Source organism: Macrobrachium nipponense, chromosome 5 (genome assembly GCF_015104395.2).
Source record: "Macrobrachium nipponense isolate FS-2020 chromosome 5, ASM1510439v2, whole genome shotgun sequence".
Lineage (NCBI taxonomy): Eukaryota > Metazoa > Arthropoda > Malacostraca > Decapoda > Palaemonidae > Macrobrachium > Macrobrachium nipponense.
Window position 1 is genome coordinate 98,792,979 of NC_061107.1, and position 24,437 is coordinate 98,817,415.

The following is a 24,437-nucleotide window of genomic DNA, read 5'->3' on the forward strand; positions in this document are numbered from 1 at the left end:
TGTGTTAAAAACTTTCCACAGCTTGGCTAGGTATTTTTGGTGGCCCGGAAGAATTAAATTGAGTGTGAAGCAGTTTATCAGAGAATGTGAAACTTGTCAGGTTATGGGTAAACCTAATCAGGGGATCCCTAAAGCCCCGCTGCATCCCATACCTGCCATAGGTGAACCATTTTCTGAGTTAGTAATTGATGTTGTAGGTCCCTTACCTAAGACTAAAACAGGTTACGTATATTTATTAACTAGCATGGATAGAGCCTCTCGTTTTCCTGAAGCTATACCTATGAGCGTATTACTTCCAAAGTTGTTTTCGAAAAACTCATTGATTTCTTTTCCAGGTATGGTCTCCCTCGTGTAATTCAGACCGACTGCGGGACGAATTTCACGAGTAAGGTGGATTTAGGGTGGGGGGTAAGTGTGCTGAACTGGCCATTCAGCACCATTACCAGCGTACCTTATCACCCAGAGAGTCAAGGTGTGGTGGAAAGATTCCACCAAACCCTCAAGTCTGTCCTGAAGAAACATTGTTATGATAATGGTAGTGATTGGGACAAAGCCCTCCCTTTTGCCCTCTTTGCTATCAGGAGCCACCCTAACTCTTCTACTGGAGTAGCTCCTTTTGAGTTGGTATTTGGGCACAAGGTTCGCGGTCCATTGGAGATTGTTTTTGAAATGCTCGAATCGAACCGGAAGGGTGAAATAAAAGTTGGAAGGTTTGTGGAAGACTGAAGGGTAAAATGTTTAGTGCTTGGAAATTTGCTAGGGAAAATTTGGAACGGTCACAGTCAGTTATGAAAGGTAATTTTGACAAAAAGGTAAAACGGTACGTTCATTTGAACCTGGGGAGCTAGTGCTGGTGTTGAGTATGGACCCAGATAGTTTTCTTGAACCAAGATATAAGGGCCCTTGGAAGGTTTTGAGGAAACTGTCAGAGTTTAACTATGAAATTGAGGCCCCCGGTTCAAGCCGTAAGTGTAGAATATTTCACATTAATAGGCTGAAACCTTACCATGGTAAGCAAGGTGATCCATTACGATCGTGTACGAGCCTGTGTCTGTGGTAGTGGATGTGCCTCCAGAGGACTCTGATGAGTTAGGGTGTCAGGTTCCCTCAGATGCATTGGGTGAAAATATGTTATGACCCTTGTTGGGCCGGGTGCAAGTTCTTTTGCACAAGAATAGAGAGGACAGTGATCTTACCAAGTATCCAGATAAATTCAGTCAGCGGAGACAAAAACACACAGGAAAAACTCAACAATATTTATTAACAATCAAAGTAAAGAATAATAAAAGTCAGACCTTTGTGACTATACCGGACACAACTTAGTCCTTACTACTCCGTAGGAGTTCCTAATCACTAATACTAAACCCTAGACAGAAAATATTGAGAGATAAAACTAAATAAATTAGTAAAATGGGCCCAACACCAACATACTATAAACCAATACCTATCACTAAGCAGAGAGGAAAGAAGTAAGAGACCAAACAGGGGGAAAACTTAATTCTCCTACCTACAATTATAAACTAAACCTTAAATATAAAAAGTATCAAAACATCTTCATAGATAATACACAAGAAATAATGAAAACTACAGTCTCACTCGTGGCAAGATATACACTGATTGGCATATATATATATATTAAATATAAAAATGTACGCAAAGAGCTTCTCACAACTGAATAAGGGATGAATGATTCCCAAATGATTCAGGATAAACAGTTGCCTTGCCGTAGGCCGAAATAAAGGGGAGCCGTGATCTCTTACACTCTCTGGGACAATGCACGTACCAGGCCAATACTCAGCTATCTGAAGGGCGTGCAGCTACACAGGTCACCAATATCATGGGGAAGGAGTCTGTCGTGCTCCCGACCAAAAACACAGGGAAATTCCCTACCTGGTAGCAACCGCCCTACTTGCACCTTCACGGGCCTCAATGCCCCCACCGCTGTGTGTTTTTGTCTCCGCTGACTGAATATATCTGGATACTTGGTAAGATCACTGTCCTCTCTATTCTTGTGCAAAAGAACTTGCACCCGGCCCAACAAGGGTCATAAACAATATATATATATATAGATATATTATATATATATATATATATAATATATATACTATATATATAATATATATAGATATATATTATATAATTATATATATATTAAAATATATATGTATAATTGCTTAAATGTCACTAAATAGCTCGTGATAATATGATAGCCAAGGCACAGGGAAAATAAAAGGAGCACGAGCGCTTTCGTGTTATTTCAACACATTTTCGAGGCACAGTGCTAAAAACACAGAACATCTAACAAAGTAAACATAAAAGTTGAAAATATTGAAACACAAGTATTCAAATATATATATGATATAAAAATAAAAATATATAATACTATAATATATATATATATATATCTATATATATATCATTAATCATATATTATATAATTATATATATATGTGTGTGTGTGTGTGTAATAAACCTCTGGAGAGGTAAAAACAAAATATATCAGAGAATTCTATAAGATTTCATGTCATGCCTTGAGTTACAAAATCTTCAAAAGAGTTGTAAATTGTCTTCCTGTCATCATGAGATATTTTTGTTAATGTCGACATTAACGTACCTCTTTTATAAAAGAGAATGTGTAAACAATGCTTGAGAAAAAGGATTAATAATTTTGTAATCTTTATTATTCAATAGTATCTTGTTAGTTTTCTGTAAAAGAAAACTATTGTACCGGGTTTGTCTGACTGTTCACCCTCAGATCTTACAAACCACTGAGGTTAGAGGGTAGCAAATTGGTATGATGATCATTTACCCTCCAATCACCAAACATACCAAATTACAGCCCTCTAGCCTCAGAAGTTCCAAAGTTTTTATTATAATTAAGGTTAAAGTTGGCTATAATCGTACTTCTGGCAGCGCTATGGGCACCTACAACATAGGCCACCACCGAACCATGACTGAGTATCATGGGCCGCAGCTAAGAGTTTTATGGGCCGAGGCTGGGGTCATCACCGGCCTCGACTGCGCGGAAAAAGAAATGTTTCAACTCTTCATTAACCGTAAAGAACAAACACAAACAAACCCCAAACCAACCAACAGCAATTGTATTGGAACATATCAGCTTCACTTCGGCCATTGTTTCATCAGACCGAGAGAGAGGAAGTTCGGGGAAAAAATAAAGGGGAGCAATTAGCTTAACATGCAGCGTATATATTCTAGCTTTCCCCTAAGGGATGAGAGAGAGAGAGAGAGAGAGAGAGAGAGAGAGAGAGAGAGAGAGAATGTGGAAATTTATATCTTTGGCTTACAGAAAATTTTATAAAGCTTTTGCAGAGGGAAGCCGGAAATGACTTTCGTGGTCGCGTTTACGTCTTAAAGTATCTTTGCAGAGAATCTTACTCGAATGATTTGTGGTTACTTTGATCCTGACGACTATGAATAAAGATGCTCTTCAAATAGTAAATAAGAGCAATATTTCCATGTGTTTCCCATGTCGAGGATTTTGATCAACTACCCTTTTCCCTCTCGTCGGGGAGGTTATCTAAGTCATCTTCCTCAAGTATAATTTTTCTCCATTAAGGAATATACTCAACTACACTCGGTTTTGTTCCATCTGTCCACCCGCCTGTGGTGCTTGCGTATGGTAACACTGCGTCCCGGGCTGTAGATAGTTACATTCAGGTTACATTCAACAATAATAACAATATATCCTATTTCGAATATTAACGGTGTAATTCGCATACAGTAAATTATTAATAAACTTTCAATTGCAAATGTACACCAAGATATCCTTTTATTTACCTAAAATTTACACAGCGTAACTATCTAAAGCCCGGGACGCAGTGTTACCATACGCAAACACCACAGGCGGGTGGACAGATGCAAAAAAACAGAATATAGTCAACGCCTCCAACGCCGTGCATCACTAACTGCCTCAAAAATTGTACTTTAATCAATTTTCTTCTAAATAATTTATACCTCAATTCATCAGCACTATTACTCTAAAAAGAAGCAGGAAGTTGGAGTAGGATACAAATGCATTTAAATACCATCTAACTTTTATCTCTCTAGGAAGCAGCTTTATTTGCCCACAGGAGATACACCGACTGGAGATGTAATGAAAGGAAAGAGAAGGAGCTGGAGGAGAGATAAAATTCTCAGGAACTTCGTGTTTCCTTTGAATGTATCGAGAAATTTCTTTTATAGCTCATCTTTTCTGGCGTTACATACATAACCACGGCGGAGGAGCGAGTGAGTATTTATCCCTTCCTTTCTCATGGTATTCAAATGTGGCGGAGATCTCTAGGAGATCTCTAACCAACACCAGAAGAGAATAACGATAATCCGCGATCATCTCTGAGAGAATTCAGACGATCGTTATCAGAATTCGGGGATTTGGGCCAAAGACTTCCATGGGAGGAAAGTAATCAAGGGCGATGTTTATTCGCCGAGGTCTTTTATTTCAAAAAGGTAGAAGATACTTTGTCCTGGAATTTATTTTGGATTCGCCCTTTACAATACCACTGAGAGAATCTGCAAATTTCATTATTTATTTAAGAAGACATCTGGAATCTGGTAATGGTGTTCCGAGGTGGAACGAGCTTCTTTTGCTAGTTCACCGTCTTGTATATTATGTGTTCTGTATGGAAGTTTGACTAGTTCGAAAGAAACATAGAGCAGAGATGCAGATAAAAGATTACTCGCTGCTTCGCTTCTTTTTTTTTTTGATACAGTTCAACCCACAATCTGTTTTGTATTTATGTATTTCGGCCTCATCCTACATAGTGAAAAATATATTTATTGAACATATGTCATATATATTCTTAACTTCTTTCTCGTTGTGTATAAGAGAGAGAGAGAGAGAGAGAGAGAGAGAGAGAGAGAGAGAGAGAGAGAGAGAGAGAGAGAGAGAGAGACTAGAATAATTCAACAGTTTTTAGGTTTCACAAGGTCTTCAGAGAGAATCGTACATACTTCATTTTCTACAGTAATTTTCCCGTGAGCCGAATTTTCAACTGCTTTATCACAACATAATTAAATGATTTAATTCAAGTATTTTATTAAATTTCCATTTTTCAAACACCGTCCAGTTTTTCTTTTCCTTTCTTCCGAGGCATTTTTCATTATGTTCCCACCCTCAGGCATCGTTGCCAATTTAGTGGAGCTTCACACGTACACTGATGCATTTACAAACTGTTTCCATGAATTCTAGTTGTCATAGTAATGGAATAATGATGAAATTGTTCTGATATGTATATACACTACAAATAGATACGTTAATTTCACTTATTTCCACGGTTTTGTGTAAGTCTTATACCTAGTTTGGAGGGTAAACACATACCAATTGGCAACACTGCAGCCTCAGGGAACGTGGCTCATATTTTTTTTTTGTTTTTCTTATACCGTTAATAATAGATATGATGAAGAGGGTCACTGCGTGTTATAAATGCGACTGGATGCCCTCTGACATTTTTCTCTTTTCACCTAACGACCGTTTTCACTTTGCAAGGAAAGGACTGACGGTGATATAAGAAAAAGAAGATAAAGAGAAAGACGGGGAATATACGAACTCAGAATCCACATATCAACTTTTGTCGAAGAATTTCTTTTATTTTTTCACCCTTTTTCCTTAAGAATTTCTTGTCTCTATCATATTTTTCCTTGCATACAAAACCATAATGGAGAGTGTACATTTAACCTTCATCTTAATATTGCCTAAATAATGCAAGACTCTCTAACTGACACTGAGAGAGAGGACTTTAATCTTTAGGGATTTCGACCATCGTTGTCAGAATGAGAGGATTCTCGCCCAAATCTCTCAAGGGAAGGAACAGGCCAAGTGAACGCTTATTCGTCCTCGTCTTTCATCCTCAAAGGAGGTATTTACTTTATTTGGGAATTTATCTCGTTCACTGTGCCATAATCGTATGATTAAGGAACGGTTTATAACGAAACTAAAAGCTTTGGTGTCTGGAAAGGAAGACAATTAATAAGGAAGAGGATTTTCTTATGATTTCGGAATAGGAAGTTTTATTTAAATGTTATGTAATATGGAAACTGGAGTGATTATAATATGGCGCGTCGTCAGACATTAAAGAAGGAAGAGAATCAGTTACAGTTAAGAAGTCGTATTGGTCAAAGCCTAGAAAACATGACAAGTTTCAAGTATAAGGTCACGAGGATAGTCGAACAGAAAGATGTTAACACATTGTGGGGGATAGTTAACGTACAAAATGCTGTTGTTAAAAAAACGCTTTGTTAAAAAAACGCTGACTCATTGGTTCTCATGAGAGAAGAGGAAAGATAACTCTTCACGATAAAACTGAACAAACATCTTGTGGGGATAATCTAAGAAATGGAGAAATGTATTGGAATATACAAGAGACCATTCTTTGACCAAAGTCTTGGGCATTTTCTAATGGGCGAAAGGGACCACATCGTCCCACTGGTATGAAACGGACCAGAAAGAAGAGATCGCATGAACAATATCAGGCTACACTTAAGATGGCCACAGAATGACGAGTAACCAGATAAATGAGACAAGAATAAATAGGAAGCCTTGGGAAAGGACGAGAATACTTTCAAAATTGAATATTCTATGGGCATCAATAACGCAAAACTCGATGATAGGTAGACTTCTGATCACGATGTGCTCTACTTGAAGTAATTTGGATAAATGAGGGAAATCGGGAAGTTTTGTCAAGGGAAGATTATAATTAAATCCATATTTAAAAAGGCAAATTCATTCCCATACAACCAATATAATAGAGTATTCGTGGAAACTTGCGTAATTCGGCCACAGTAGAACTGGCCCCATGCTCCTTATCCTGTCATTTGCTAATTGTAATCTTCAAATAAACCCGTAATTATATATTTGAAACTAATTGTTTGATGAGAATAAAGAGATTACCGTACCGGGCTCTGCTGTTCCTCTGTAGCAATTATATACTTGAACGTTCTAAAGAAATTAATTAAAATGTTACGGCACCGTTCACTCATTGTACTTCATTTGACCATCATACGTTTTCCATTATATTCTCTTATTAGAAAGAAGATAATTCTGGACATTTTATCAATTTCACTGGGTCATTTTTTTCATTTTTATTTTTCGTGTTTCTTTAAGAGGGACATAAATGATTTGATTAAAATCGACCAGATAGTGAAGCGAGTAGTCTGATAATAAAGGAAGATAATGAATTAAAAACTACTTAAAATTTTCACAGGGAAATGTTTTCATTATAAAACTTCAGGTAAGATAAGCCACGATAAAATCTTATCAACAAGAATCGAAGTTTCTTATTGCATTTCTGCCACCTTATCATGTGCTCATAAAAGGGCAAACTCTCTGGCAAGTTTTTGGTCTGTCAATATTCAAAAGCATCGGTTTTCTTCTTAAACTACCCAGATATTGTTTTTTATATAATCTTCTGACGCGTGATAATATCACAATCGTTAATGTGGCATGACAAAGCTCAATCATACTATACATAGGAGTTTTTTTTTATTTCTTTTTTGTGTGAGCTTAGTTTTAAAATGGTCGTTAATGTACTCAAGAACTCATGCACTACTCTTAGACCACCGAACCCTTCAGCCCTTCAGTGTAATTAGAACATGGGCAACATTGAAGATGGGTTTAGGGTGTGTTCATGCTACACTTTGCCAATCATTGCAAGCATAATATTATCACAAATAGGTTGAATGAACGTTAACGTCTTATTGTTAGTCCTAAACTGTGCTTTATACGACCACTCAGCACTGGGACTAAGATTACTTCTCCGCTGACGGTCGTTGGCGTGTTTTCAACCTGTTTGTGATATGAATACGATGATGCCAAAGCGACTCTACGACATGTTTTAGTGTGGACTCACCCTACGAAAGAACTCGTCAGGGGATCTGGTGACAAATCCACATCTGAATATGCAAGAGAGTTAACGCTTTGATTACTTACGCAAATCTGAAAGAGAGGGAGCGAACCAAAAGAAGGTGATTCCAGGTAAAATTATGGTTTATTGCTAATTGGAGGTGGGTACAGAATTTCGAGACGCATGGGTAAATGGGTAAACATGACCTTTGAGTTAAAGGCGCCATAAACAGGAGCCTTTTGAGGAAAACACAAGAGGGACTGACCCTTAATAATTAGGAAAAGGGGAGCGCGCAATTGTGCAATTAGATTTCTCAAGGTCGAGCTCAGAAAGGACAAGGAATACAAAGGAACCTGTGACGAGAATAATGTTCAGGGTAGATGGATGATGATAAAAGAATAAAATTGAGAACAGATATATAATTAAGGGAATTTTTCTAGTTTGATAAAGGCATAGAATTTCCAAAGTAGGGTTCGCGTAGGGAGTTTAATGGATCAATATATTGCAATCTTGCTTGAATGGGCCACATTGTAATTGACGAAATATCCTAATTTTCCTTTTCATATACATACGTTTAAATTTTTCATAACAGTTGTCTGATGCCAGCATATTGAATTTTCTTATTATATAACGTTACCGTTGCCAGCTTTCACCATTTTAATTTTCTTTTATTTATCTTCTTTTTCTTTGCCAAATTCTGTAAAATCTTAACGTTATGTAAAAAGAACCTGAACGGCTAGTTAATAATGCTTATATTGCCGTGGTTTAAATTATATTGACGTCACTTTGGATCTTATTGAACATTCTACTATGTCGGATATTGGCTGAATAAAGAACAGCGAACACTTGACTCTTTCATTTTGACACTACGGCTGCAAAATGATACCAGACAGGTAAAATGCGCCGAAGAATCGAGTTTTCTTAACGATGTATGATACTCCTAGCCACGGCCCATGAAACTCTCTGCCACAACCCGTTGGTGGCCCGTGTTGTTGGCACCTATAATGGTGCCAGACTCACGATCATGGATAAATTCAACCTTAAATAAAATAAAAACTACTGAGTCAAGAGGGCTGCAATTTGGTACGTTTGAAGGTTGGATGATCAACATACCAAGTTGCAGCCCTCTAGCCGCAGTAGAGTTTAAGATTTAAGGGCGGATAGAGAAAGTGCGGACGGGCAAACAAATAGACATCTCAACAGTTTTCTTTTACAGAAAACTAAAAAGATTTGCGCAGCAGAGTTCACCGCCTAATGTCACTGATTGCTCAGAAGGAATACACACAAGATATATAAATGAACATCAGATATATATACTAACACGGAAAATGTCCACGAATTTGTTTTTCCAGTGTCCAGTCTTTTGGCAATGAGCTCTACATTTAAATATCACCAAATATTCAACAAGAAAGAACTGAGCAACATAATGAGTCTGATAGATTGACAGTAAAAATCCGTCAATTTCACCAGGACGAGAAATCTAGTCTATTTATGACAAAGATAATTTTGGCAGTTTGCACAAAAATAATTCGTGGAATAGAAATAAACTGCAACTTCACACTGGGATCAAACCCAAGACTCTTGAGTGCAAAGTTAGGTGAACTTTTTTTTTTTTTTCTTTAAGTTTTTATTCAATAAATTATTTACAAAACATTACAATAATCCAGAACTACATATATTTCCATCTAAAATACATTGCATTTAATGTACAAAAATTCTTTGTGAAATATTTTAACAATTTCTCTTTCAAAATGGCCTTGATATCTCTCTGGTTTTTTATAATCGAAGCTTTTATTCTATTTATATTTTATCAAACGTTCATGCACATTCTTGTCTTTGAACAACCATATATTTACAATATAACTTGACAAAAGTAAAGTTGCAGTGTTCCTTTGTTTCCTCGATGACTCTGGGAAATCAAAATACATAATTCTTGAAATTGCAATGAACAAAATTACAAAATAGCTTCAAAACTCCTTTTAACCATATTATTACATTTGCAATTCTCTTGCAGAAATATACCATATGAATATTTGATTTCCTCAGCATCACAAAACTGGCAATGAGAATCTTGAATTATTTTCATTTCTTTTAACCTTTTTTTATTGGGTAATATTTCGTGAATATATTTATATATTATTTCCCTATCAGCAGCAGAAAGAAATTTCATGTTGATGTTTTCCCAAATCAGAGGCCAATTATAAAGGGGGTATCTACTCTCAACAGTTGGGCTGTACCTTTGGCAATAAGTTCACATATATAGTTCTCGATTTAAGAAAAGGAAAATTCTGAAATGTTTTACATTTCCTAACTGTTACTAAGACCTCAGAATACATAGGTGCCATTACACATGAATTGTCTCTTTGTGTTGAATTTCGGTAAACAAGCCCTTCATATGTGAATTGTTATAATATTTGACATAAAATTGTATTTCTCCTCACAGTGTAACTTTAAGAAAGAGGCAGCTAGAATACTTTGTGTCTTCCATAAAAGACTTAAACATTCCTATCCCTCCTTCAATCTTTGACTTTGTTAAAGTGTCTCTTTTAATGAATTCACATTTTTTCCCCCAAATGTAAAAGAAAATTTCTTTACTTATTAGTTTTGCATATTTGACAGGCAAGGGTAAATATGGAAACATACCATGTCTTTGAAAAAATCAAGGTATTGACAATAACAGCTTTTTGATGAAATGTAAGTCTTCTGTTGTGAAAGCTCGCCAAAGTATTCTTATTTTACATAATATATTTGTCCACGAAGAATTAACAGCCCATTTCGTAATTATCAGAAAATAGAATTCCCAAAGTTGTAAAAGAACCTGTATATCCTTGAAGCCATGATAAAGGCCAAACAGACCTATCACCCCATGGGCCTAATCCAAATATTTTCGTCTTATTTTTTATTTAGCATGCAACCCGTGGCTGCTTCAAATTTAGACACTAATGTGCTAATCTCCAAAATTCCCTTGTCACTGGCAACGAAATATTTATTGTATCATCGGCAAACCCAAGAATTTTAAGGTGGTTATCATTTGGTAAGGGCAAGTGTTCAATACAACTATTTCTTTTTATAGCAAGATACAGAGGTTCCTGGAAAACAGCATAAAGGAGCATAGAAAGAGGGCAGCCTTGTCGGACTCCCCTCTCCACACTAAAGTATTTACCATGTTACCATTAACAATGCAACAACTTCCAATATTCGTGTACAATATCTTAAGTGCAGAAATCAGTCATCACAAAAACCTAGTCTTTCAAGAATCCGAAGTACAAAATTAATATCAACACGGTCAAATGCTTTCGACCAATCAAGATTTAAAATAGCACCTTGAACTCTTTTCTTACTACAATAATACAATATCTCTAATTAAAGTATTACATGTATTTATGGATCTTCAGGCACACAAAATTGTTCGGGACTGATAAAGTTAAAGATAACTGTTTGCATTCTTTTCGCCATTAATCTTAGCAAGTATCTTATAGTCACAGCACAACAATGAAATTGGTCTCCAATTAGTCAAAGCACTCTCATCGGTGCCTTTCGATATGAGAGGACCAATGCAATACTCTGACTCTTGGAGAGAGTTTCATTTCTATAATATTTTCAAGCAATAGCTTTAGTTCATCCTTAATATCTTCCCAAAATACCTTATAAAATTCTATTGGGATGCCATCTATACCAGGACATTTATTGTTAGCAATGGAACGAATAACATCACGTATCTCTGTGAGAGATATATTCTTATGAAATATATCATTATCAGAATCATTCAATTTTTCTCTACAAAACTGCATAAAGAAGTTTTGCATAGGTACATCACAAATGTTTTTCCGGTAAAGTTTTTGGTAATACCTGAACACATAGTGTTCAATGGCTGGCTATTTGTGAGAACAGTACCTTCATCAAGATTCGGAATTATGTTTCTGTTCTGCGACTATTTCTGTCACGACCTTTTTACTATTTATTGCTCTTTGCTGTCCAAGAAGGTAAGAGGAGGCTTTTTCCCCTTCAATCCTGTCTTGAATTCTCGATCGTACTTTAACCCCTTCTAAAATCTGAGATTTTAGATTGTTTATTCTGTCTTTGAGAATAGTAATATCTGCATAATCTGAGTTTCCTGACACATTAAGTTTCATGTATTGTTTCCTTAGTTTTGCTTCAAAATAATTGATGACCCCAAACTTCTGCCTGCTAATCCTTTACCTTCTCTGACGAAAAATTGTTTTATTTCTGGTTTCACCAAATCATTCCACCAATTACTGATATGATAGAAATTCCTTTTACGTGTTTTCAAGAATGTCCACAACCTCCTAAACTTTTCTTTAATTTCCTCGTCATTTTAGTACTAGTATTAAGTTTCCAAAATGAGTTTCCAATACTAATGTTTGGATTAATCTTAATTTTGCAAATGACAGCGGAATGATCAGAAAATGACACAGGTAGCATTTCGCTTGAAATTACATTGTCTTTGAGCGTTTGCAGTACAATCTATCAATGCGCGAACCGTAGTTTGTGCATACATAAGGATACTGGGGTTCCCTGTTATGACAAAAACCATACATCATTAAACCTAAGGGTCCTAATTAATCTGAGCAGTGATTTCGACACGTTTGATTCACTATTATTAGAATTGTCTCTAGGACTCAAAACACAGTTCCAGTCACCTCCCATAATAGTATGGCTATTATCATACCGTAAGTAGTAGGGCAATTCCTTGTCAAAAAGCTCTTCCCGTTCCCTTGTATGATTATGACCTGAAGGAGCATAAATGTTAACAATACGAATCTTACTACCATTCACCTCACCATGTACAGAACATATTCTAGAATCTCCACTTCTTTCAACATGCTTAATTACAAAATCTAAAGTCTTCTTGATGAGAATACAGGTTCCACCTTTACGACAAAAGGCTGGATTGAAAATTACATTATACCTGTATGACAAAAACTCTATATCTTTAATATCCTTAACATTGTGTTCTTGGACTAAAAGAATGTCTATTTTGTTAAAGGTGTTAAATGAGTGTAGCATCTCTTGTTTCATTCTATCATTAATACCGTTAATATTAAGGGTGGCTATCCTAATGAATGTTAGTTATTATGAGATTTTCTTTTACTCTTTTTTGTTGCATTTTTACGTTGCTTCGCTTTTTGTTTACTTTCATGTTTTCTACAATGCTTGAATTACAGTCCGACTCATCGGTCACTGTGGTTTCATTATCATTATTACATTTTTGACCTGCTGGTATTTCATTTTCTATTGAGCAACAACTTTCTTGTTCTGACATCGTGTCATTAGCACCTTTATAATAATTGGAACTATTAAAGGGTGGTAACATTAAATCGACTGTTGGATTTTGTATATCATCTTGACTTCTGGAAGGGATGATTGAGCTAAATAAATCTTGACTCATAGGATGCGCTGTGTCGGTGTTACTTCTGTCTTCGTCAACGTTGCCTTCAAAATGTCTTGATTCTTCCATGACGTCACAAGATCTCATATCATTCTCACTAGGTGAAGCTTCGACAGGATTACTGTCGGGCGAACAAAACGTTCGCCTCCTCGGATATTGTTCCGTAGGTTGCAACAAGAGGTACTGCATCAGTCTCAGTAGTTCGTTGTACGATGAAGCAACTTGCATTCAATACGTCTGTCCCACCATTAAGCTCTAAGGTCCCATTTATAGGGGCCAAACTGTTTTCTTCAGATACAGTTGGAGGAATGTCAATGTCATCTCGCAGGTCAATCAAATGGCAAGTCTCCATCAGCGTTTCGGATTCCGTTTGCAAGTCTGGTTGGCCGTTGGATGCTGGGTTACTTCCGACTTCGACAGGACGGTCAATTATAGAAGTGTTTTGGGGCATCCCTTCACAAGTTCGAACGTCTACTGGGTCCTGGCGGCTTACTGGCATTTCATTTCCTTTATTTTTCTGATTGCCAGATAAATGAGGGAAGTCTACTTCACTAATGATATTTAGTCTTTGTGTAATTCCAACTTCACATTCATTAGCAAAATGGCTGGTTTGCCCACAAAGTCTACAAGTTTTAGTCTGCCCTTTATAGTATATATAGATATAAACCTTGGCACATTCAACATATAAGAAGGAAGGAATCTGTCGATTAATATCCATAGAAACTGTTCTGACACCATTATCAATACCTTTGTATCTTCCCAGACTTCGAGTGTTCTTCTTTTTTCACATAACTCACTGTTCCGTATCTGGAAAGAATGTCATTCAGCATAAAGTCAGTCATTTCAAAAGGCCACATTTCGCACTGTTACATACGACCTGTAAGTTGACAAATCCTCAACTCGGATTTTTAGGTCGTCTCTTACACTGATTTCTTTGCCACCGAAATCTTCACAAATGTTTTCATATTTCTCTCTTGAGCTTAATTTAACAATTAATCTAGTTTTCCCCAAATCTGCAATGCCTCAATTTCATCGTCCTGTATACGTAAAGTATCATCAAGAATTAAGGGAATGTCGTCTTCATAAATTGCACCCACTAAGTATCAAATACCTATGGTATTAATTCTTTTCAACCTTGGCGCATTCATTCTGGAGACACAGAAAACGGAAGTCACTGCGTCTGGTTTTCGCTGGGCACAAAAGATGTGCGTCGTCGCCAACTTTACTACTCGCTAAAGTTGGCTATAGAGACGCTCGAGCATAGCCCGAGGGCATATGGTTTTCCCGGCCAGGAAACCGGGGTAATGAGTCCTGCTGTTTTGCACCTAAATAAATGCTAAGTTCACATTCCTACTTTATACTTAAAGGAGGGGCAAAAATAGTCACTGCATGTTCACACACCTGCGAGTACATTTTAAAACGCCTTCAGTGCCTTAGAAGTCGTATAAAACTCCTGTTCCTTGACAGAAACCACAACACGACCTGGCCCTCTGCCGAGCGATCGTCCAATCCACCACTCAGCCTGTGACGTCCTCCTCCACTCAAGGGCGAGCCCATGAGGGAACGGGTCTTCAAATGCTCAGGAGTAACTCAATACTCAAGAGCCGCTTCCCGCTCAGAGGACGACACTCAACCTCGTCATCGTGGTTTGAATTCATTCCGAGTTTTGGACTTAAACTCGTCAATCACACTATAGAATTGATCCTATGTAGTATGATCATGCTAGGTGAACTGGGAAGTTGGGTAGGACTCGCCGTTGTATGAAAGGTGCACAGCCTGGACAGGTAAATCCTCAATTACTAAGTATTCAAGTTTTCTCAGGGCATCAGGAAGTGTTGGAAGACCTAGACCTACTTGAAGGAGGAGTGTTACGGCCTCTGAGAGAGAGGTCCGCTTCAGGTTCGATATGAAAAAATGAAAAAAATTAAAATATTTCAGCACCAACAGTTGAAACTGGGGATACGAATATAGAAAGAAACACTAACACAACAAAGGTTTATTTACAAGCTTACTAACATAGGTAAATGCAGAATGGTATCTCCTATTTACATAAAAAGATAAAATCTTACACTGCATGTACTGGGGGAACAGTGAGGCAATTCAAATACTTGCGAGTCAATTTGGTAATTCGAAGCGATGGCTTCTCAAAAGGAAAACGGTGATTGCAGACGTCCTCTTGACTCCGTATTGCAGAAACTAGTCTTCTTGTAAGGCAGGAACTCCCCAAAACTTCTAGGCAGGACCTTTTCTTCTCTGAAGTCTGCTCGACGTCGAGATAACACGAGATAATTCGTCCACTCCTGAAGACGACTAGACCAGTATCCAAACCAACTCTCGCGCAACTTTTTTTTTTTCTGATCCTTCGTCGGTCCCTTTCTCTCTTATCTCTCACGGATGATCTCTGCAGCTGCTGATCTCTCACTGATAATCTGATCTATGGCTCTTACTGAGGATATCTCTCTGTGACTAACTGGTGTCTCTCTTTTACGATCTCTGCTTTCTCCTGCTACGACCGTCGTATTTATACGGCACTCTGGGGGCGGACCCTACGGCGAACTCACAGACTCCAGGGATTCTAGAACTTCTTAGATGAATCTAGACGAGGTATTGCATCAGAAATCGCGGCGTTTCTAACGTCCCGACGAGTTCCACAACACTCCTGCCGATTCTAGAACCATCATGATAACAGGCACCTCCAACACAATGTGCTAACGCCTCCTTGCTGCCGAAACTTCTCGAAATGCGTTCTCCTTTCCGTTATCTTTCTTTGCTAGGAAGCAATTACCATCACAAGGAGACTGCGTGGAAATGATAGCACAGGAAAAGCATAAAAAAAAGGTAAGAGGCAATGGAGGCAATGATGATGATGGTAATGATCATGATGGTGACAAGGATGAATGAATCAACACACAAAGTCAAATCTGATGGATATTATTGCAATACATTATTTCATCAGAGCAAGATAAACTGTCAGGCGAGAATACTTAAATTTAATTCGGGCAGGTAAAAATTTGAATATATATATATATAGATATATATAGTATATTATATATATATATCTATATATATATTATATATAATATATATATATATATATATATATATATATATAGTATATATATATATATATATATATATATATATATAAACTATATATATATATTATATATATATATATATATATCTATCATATATATATATATATATAGAAGACTTGTAGGAGGAAGTACATCTCAGGTGGTCCTTAAATACATTTATTGCAACGTTTCAAAACACAAAGGTTTCATTTTCAAGCTGTAAAGACATAAAAAACAATAGAATTAATATTAAAAGCGCTAAATTACAAATAAAAGACATAATACATTATAAAAAACAAGATAAAAAATAAATAAAAACTAGTTAGCAGAACCAACCATCAAGAGAGAAAGGAAAGACAGAAGTCAGAAGGAACAAAACCAGAAAATGACCGGTAACAGCTCACGTTAGGTAAAGAGTTGTCAAGAAGACTGCGTGTTCAATTGAGGAAAACAAGCTGTTTAATAAACAAGGACTCCAGAATTGTCAGTAGTTTGCCATTCGGTGCTGTCCCAAGATTCAAATCTTTGTATTGTATATTCTGCTTGCATTTATTGGCGTGTTGTCTGATATTAGAAAATTCAGGATTAGCAAGTTTGTTACCAGTTCTACAGCTAACGCCCTTATGGCAATCATTCTGACCCTCGTAACCTCTGTGTGGATCCCACGTAGGTCCCCAGATTACTTACTAGGGCTTGAAACTTGTACACAACACATGAGGTCATCAAAGGGTCAAGTTTATCCTTGAATTTAAACAAACTACCAAACTGAGTGGGTTTATTGGGATGATATTAAATCTAATAGCTGGTATATAATCAAATATGAGTTTTCTTAGTGCATCGTAGAAATTTTTGTCATGGATTATAGGTACATTGCATAAAATGGAAGCTTAGGCACAGTAGGTAAGGAGACTTTTGGATAAAAACGTTATTAAGAAGTTTACGAACATACCTGTGAACAAGTGTAGTGGGAAAATAATTGTTGGTAAAATATTGACGTAAACAGTTGATTTCTTCATGAAAAAAATTCCCAACTAGATGTCAATGAGAAGGCACGATAAAGTAATGTGGATAAAGAATTTAATTTAAAACCAAAATAAAAACAGTGACTATAAAAATTTGAACCTAATCCTGTAAAAGTTCTCTTCTGTAAACTGAAGTATTAAAATGATCATATTGTCGTAGACTAAAACATCTAAGAATGGTAGTTTATTATCACTTTCGCACTCCATAGTAAATTTTATATTTGGGTGTGGCCGTATTAATGAAATGAAAGAAACCTTTCAGCGTCGTACTTGGATTTAAAAAGTGCGAAGGTATCGTCAACGTACCTTTTGTAGAATAGCGGATGGTAACTTAAATGACAGTTGTCTAAAAAATGCTTGTCCAGGGAGCACATAAAAATGCCTGCAAATATGGGCCCTAATGGAGAACCCATGGGCCATACCATCGATTTGAGTGTAACAATTATTATTAAAAATGAAGGCAGTGTCCTGCACTGCCAGTTGGGCATATAATGCTGTATAAAGCAGCTACAGCCGCCCAGCTGTCACTTGCTACCCAGTGAAAGTGCGTCTCACGCCTCCGGAAAGTGCTGCCAGACGCACGATTCACGGAAAACCTTATCATTATATAAAACAAAAAACTAATGAGGATAGAGGGTAGCGATCTGGCATGCTTGATGATTGGAGGGTGGATGATCAACATGCCCATTTGCAGCCCTCTAGCCTCGATAGTTTTTGAGACCTGAGGACGGACAGAAAAAGTGATGACTGACAGACAAAGCCGTACCATTAGTTTTCTTTTACGGAAAACTAAAACGAAATTTTGAATTTTTTTACCTTTCTTTGTGTCAACCTGTGAGCTACTGCAATAAAAAAAATCAAGATAATCACAGTAAAAGTGGAAGTCTTTCACTAGTCATAATGCCAAAAAAATGTGAAAATACAATGTGTTTCATGATGATATTTCACTAATGCAAAAATGATGCTTTGAAAATTAAATGGCTTATGCGTTCTTATGTCTTGAGATTAGTATTTAGCTTATGGATTTTGTAGAAATTGTAAAGATGGAAAAACAATACATGTACAGGTAAACTACGCCCCGGAGTACAAGAATTATATGCAAGGGGGAAAAGAGACAAAATCTATTGCGAACGCCGCTCCATTCGTAACAAATTTGAGAGAAGCAAGGCTAATCTAGAAATCACAGGGATGTTACACAATAAATACACAATCAGTCATAAAACAAAACCCAGAAATATTAATTTTGGTTAGTATATTGAACCAGGTTACCTTCAATATTATGTTTTGCAGTTGAAAGTTACGGTCGCCCTTTCATCAGGAGCAGGGAAACAGCTGTTTGAGCTCATGTCTTCAAAGGCTCTGCGAATTGTGAGATCAAAGAGTTTTCTTTTTGGCTGAAGTAAAATGCAATTCTTGTCTCTCCTTTCATGAAACTTGGAGAACCCAAAAGGGGAGATGATCAAAACCGTGAAACTAGAGAGGAAGACTGGGAGGGGCGGAGCTATAATTTAGGAGAGTGGGTGCTTGCTTCCTCAAGCAGAAGGAGTGGGTTTGTACCCTGTAGGATTATTCACTTTTACATGAAATAATGGCCATGAAGAAGATTGTAGTGGATCAACCATTTTCTTGGAAACTTAGTATTTCCTCTCATAGGAGTGACGAGAAGAATAAAATATAAAATGAAACATTTCATTGAACACACAGGAACGAAAACTACAGGTATATACATCGCTATCCATAAGTATGATGCACTGATCATCTCGCTAAACGGCCCTCAGGTTAGTCTGTGAACTCTGACAGAATTTATCTCCGATGAAATCATTATATGCACATATCCAGTTCTTTAGCTAACGAAGCATGGATATTACTGTCGAAAAAAATCTTGCTTTTGAGAATATCTATAATAATGTTAATGGGATATTATTTTCATATAATAACCCATATTAGATATTCAAATTACACTTTGGAATTTAGTACATTACACGTGCAGTAAGTTTTCTACTTTTTTTTTTGTAATTTTTTGTTTAAACAGTTACAGCCAAAAGACAAATGACATTCCGCAGCCTATATCATTAGTTTCTGTAACCGGCAGGAGATGAGTACAAAAATAATTTGAAAGTAATGAAATCTTCGGTGAAGACGATACACCTGACAGTGGAAGAGACAAAGGTGATTCCGAGCAGAGATGTCTTCTGTGTATAGCTACTTTCTCTCTCCTCTCTTTCTTTCTTTCGTTTTTCTTTTTTTTTCTTTCTTTCTTTCATTCTTTCTTCTTTCTGTTTTCTTTCTTTCTTTCGTTCTTTCTTTCATGGCCTTAAAGCCCGTTTTTCATAACTTGTAATAGGATTTTTTTTTTAAATGGCGTTCCTTCTCCTGGCTGAGATAAAAATATTCATTTTCTCCTTGGTGAGAAAATATCCAAACATGCCCTATCGTCTAATTTCAGATGACTGAAACATCATATTATGAGAAGGTTCCTAACATATGAATGGATTTCTTTTCTCCTTGTAAAAGGGAGAATGATTAAACTTTATAAAAAAAAAAACTTTGAAGAAAAATTGATACAAAAGGGGTACTTAAAACTTTGAGATTAGTTTGATCATTTTTCCTAGGCCAATATCGAAGTAAATAGGCCTATTTTCACCTCGTAAAGTGGAAAAATATGATCAGAGTAGGAATTGCAGTTACATGAGCAGCAGCAGTTGCAGTGTTGTAGTCGTAACAAATGTTAGTTTAAACTTTATGGTAAAACTAAGTGTTTATATCTTTTGCAGAACGCAGCAGGGGCGATAAAAACGACAGGAGCAAAACTGCAGTCACTGCAGAGTGATTGATTTAACAACTTCTTGGGGAGTGTATGTCTCCTAAAACCTTCCTGGCAACAAGGGAAGCCTAGATGGACATAGAAACATTAATTATCTACTCTCGCGAAACAATTCAAGCTATTCCTTATCCAACTTACTCAGATTTGTTATCTTATAATATTATCAAAAGCACGGAAATATTCTTAAGAAGTAAATAACTTAGAGATTGTCCTTTATAACAGGAACACCAGTGCACTACAGCGTTGTTAATCCATAAAAACTTATTTCTGTTATTGAAAAGTGTTTAAATCTTTTACATAGTTTTTTTACCGTTTTATTGGTGAAGGCTGACGGCTCCCAAACCTCGAAATTCTTCTAAGACATTCAATTCTTTGTAAAAAAAATAAAAAAATAAATAAACAAATAAATAAATTACGTATGAAAATTGCCCATTTTAGATATACATTTATTCTGTCACTGAGCTCTCGTTTAATGATTCATCACACTCATACTCACACATATACGCATTTATACGATAAAAAATAATGTTTTTCTGGGTATGATTAATATCACCACTTCCGCTTGGCTTTCCTGCTCCTTGCATTTAGTATCCATTTAATTTCGTTATTTCTGCTTTGGTAGAAAGAGTAGTATTATACATCTTTATTACGTAAATATATGAACAAATATTGTAAAAAAAATATGAATAACATAACAGATGAACTACTGAAATAGGTTTGGTTATAAAAAATAAATAAATAAATAAATAAAAACTTTAGTTCTAGTGCAGCCTAGTCAAGAAAATCCAGTCAGATCATTTGTAAAATTATCATGAATATTCTATTTCATAAAAAGGAATTCTGCTGCAACGTTGATGCAAAAAAATATGCCTGTGGATTTTAAAGATTGCTTATATTATTATTATTATTATTATTATTATTATTATTATTATTATTATTATTATTATTATTACTATTATTATTATTATTATTATCATTATTATTATTATTATTATTATTATTATTATTATTATTATATGAATGTCCGAAAAGGATTTTCTGAACATGGATAGGGAAATCAGTATAGAGAGAAATATCAATGTGTTGGCAAACGCTTAAACTGTTGAAGAACAAAACACCGCCGGTTTGATCATTTATTCTCCCCAACTTTTTCTCTTTTATTTTCGTCATGGAACAACTTAGCTCCACACACCAAGAACGAGGATATTCGAGGAACATAAATAGTATGGTTTTTCCAAACACTGAAGAAATTAACGGCGTGCATCACGCTCCAAAACTAAGTATAATTCCCACCGAAAAAAGTTATATATGTGTATATATATATATATACATATATATATATATATATATATATATATATATATATATATATTGTGACGTTTATAGATCGTTTCGTCTACCCCGAAATTAATTAATTAGTTTGATTTGGAAAACGGCAGCCATTCCCTCCAAATATCAGCTGATTTTTAGTAAACGCGGGAAACCAAAAACCTGCCAGCCAGAGGTAGGGGGGTTCCTAAGTTGTGGGAATATAGTCTTTTGTCAGCTTTAGGGACGTATCTCAAAGGGAAGGATGTAGGCAGATTGGTACTTCTTAGACCTATACCTTAAGCTCTTTTTCCTGTGAACCCTCTGCTGGCTGTATGTTCTGTTTCCAGGATTTGCCTTGCTCATGGGGGGTTAAGTCGACCCCAACACCCATGGAAAACACCTGGATTCGGGCTCAGTCGTCTCCAGATGCGACCTTCGGACGGATGTCCGACCACCTGCCTTCCTTGTAGGCCTACCCAGGGTGTCAGTGGCGCGCAATAGACCAGTCCTAAGACAAGCCAGGCCACGTTTTTCTACAAAGATCCACTGAACACGACATCCAGGTACGTCTTGGGAAACAGCATATTGCCAGTCCCTTACCTCCTATTATCTATTTGATCCTCATTTACCCAATTCAATTTCCAAACCAAAAGGAACTCATCCTTTTGTTCCCTCTCACTGCCTCATGGCCGCATGCTTCCCCTTGTGTGATTGTCCCCAGACAAATGAAGTCATTGCATACCTCAGTGATACATTTAAAAGTTCCTTTTCCCCAGTGTTAGAGAACTAAACAAATGAAATTGGGCAATAAATCCTTTTTCTTTTATCTTGTTTAATCTGGGATTCTTTTTCCAGATTCCCTGAGTCACATGTCACGTCTCTCTGCCCGCAAGTGTTGCATTACCCAAGTTTATGAAACCAGCTTGTAAGAATTCCATTTTGAGCCAGCTATTATCCATTTGTGAGAGATTATAAGTCCCAATGTGTGGACGCTGCATTTACTTTTCTCCAGGCCAGTACGGGCCTTTTGTAAATAAATAGCTGTAAAGTAACTAGTTGAGTTTCTGGCGACCTTTTCCTCTAAAGAAATTATCACTAACTATCAGTTTTACGGTAAGTTCAATTAATTTCATCTTGTCCCCCCTCCATCATTTCTGTTTACGTATCGAGTCTCTCAAGGCCGGGCTCATACGTAAAATATATATATATATATATATATATATATATATATATATATATATATATATCTATATATATATATATATGATATATATATATATATATATATATATATATATATATATATATATATATATGTATGATATCATACAAAAATAAAGTAAAACAAAGTAAAGCATGGTGGTCCTGTTAAAAAAAAAAACTTATTTCAAAGCAAACGCAAAATGTGGTCAAAACATCTATGAAATAAATAAATAAGTATATATATATATTAATATATATATATATATATATATATATATATATATATATATATATATATATATATATATATATATATATATATATATATATATATGTGTCATAACTGTGATGTTTTGACCACATTTCCCGTTTGCTTTGAAATAATTTTTTTTTTTAACAGGACCACCATGCTTTACTTTACTTTTGTGTGTTTGCCAGTTGGAACCTCATTAATCTGTAGGTGAATGTAGGATGTATTATGAAGACTCCTCTTGGGGCATTTGGCCGTACCGTGTTGTTCTGCTTACATACAAATCAAATATGTGTAGACGTTATGTATTTATTACCCTTAACTATGTTCATAAACTAACCTTAAAAAAAAGTTATGTAAATATTTTCATACTTTGGTGCTAACTGACGTTCTCATGGACAATCAAACTACCTTTGCTCGTAATCTAATTGATACATGTAAATGTTTGTCTACGTGCATTTACGCCTACTAATTTTAACATGAAATTTTCACCACAAGTCATAATATCTCTTTAGTTATCATCGAGATCTTTGCACCTTCACTTTTGATGGGAATTGACGTGTATTCTCTCGTAGCAAAAACTTTTCCCATTTCAAGGAATGATGCGCCGCTCCCTATGATCACATTGGCATTCATAACAAAGTTTGGGAAACTGATATGACTTTTTAAAGATAAAACTTTCTCCAGGGTCATATCTCTTTCGACATGGCAGAAGACAGAACTCGTTTAAAATCGCTTTGTCTCAGTCTCCTCCTGATTTGAGAAGAGGGCCAAGGGAGGAGAACCTAAGTCAATCAAGGGCACTTCAAGAAAAGAAAGGGTCTCTTCTTTCGTAAGGTGAAAGGTCATAGAGAACGCAGAAGAAGGCTGAGCGTTCCAGAGCTGTCCATGATCCATAGAGGAAGTCGTCATTACTTGATTAGGATTTTCACAGATTAAATCTTTGAGAACTTGAAGTCTAACTATTGCAACATCTACAAAAAACATAGACAAATGCTCTGGAGGGTTCAGTCCAAATCGAGAAGCACCAGAAGCATCCTCAGATTCTTAATACAAGTTTACCCACACTGTCAGTGAGACAATCATGTCAGGCTTCTAATTTGAAATGGCAATAAATCGAAAAATTGATTTTGGCAGAAAGCAAATTTTTGACGTGGGGCAAGACTAAATTGCAATTAAGCCATTATTTGTATATACTCGAGACATGTTCACTTGAAAAAAAGCGACTTAGAGACTGTCTTTGCTATAGATAGGAAAAAAAATATAGGACGAAGAGAACTTAGGGAATACAACAATAACAAAAGAAAAACTGCTACATGTAACCTTACAACCTTTACAGAAACAAAGATGGCGGCAACCAGAAACTTTTAATTTACTTGCAGCGAAAAAGATATGAGTGAATATTAAGCTTTGAGAGGAGTTATATATCAGATAAAAAGTTATATCAAAACACGTTTTCTACAGGATTTGTTTACCGTCTC

General features: G+C 36.1%; 1 non-coding gene across 1 annotated transcript; it reads right to left on the reverse strand.

The window, feature by feature from the left end:
• Positions 1 to 14,781: 14,781 nt before the first annotated feature.
• On the reverse strand, positions 14,782 to 14,990 carry LOC135215973 (small nucleolar RNA U3). Its single transcript, XR_010314775.1, has one exon. It is a non-coding gene; the product is annotated as a small nucleolar RNA U3 (small nucleolar RNA).
• Between the last annotated feature and the right edge of the window lie 9,447 nt (positions 14,991 to 24,437).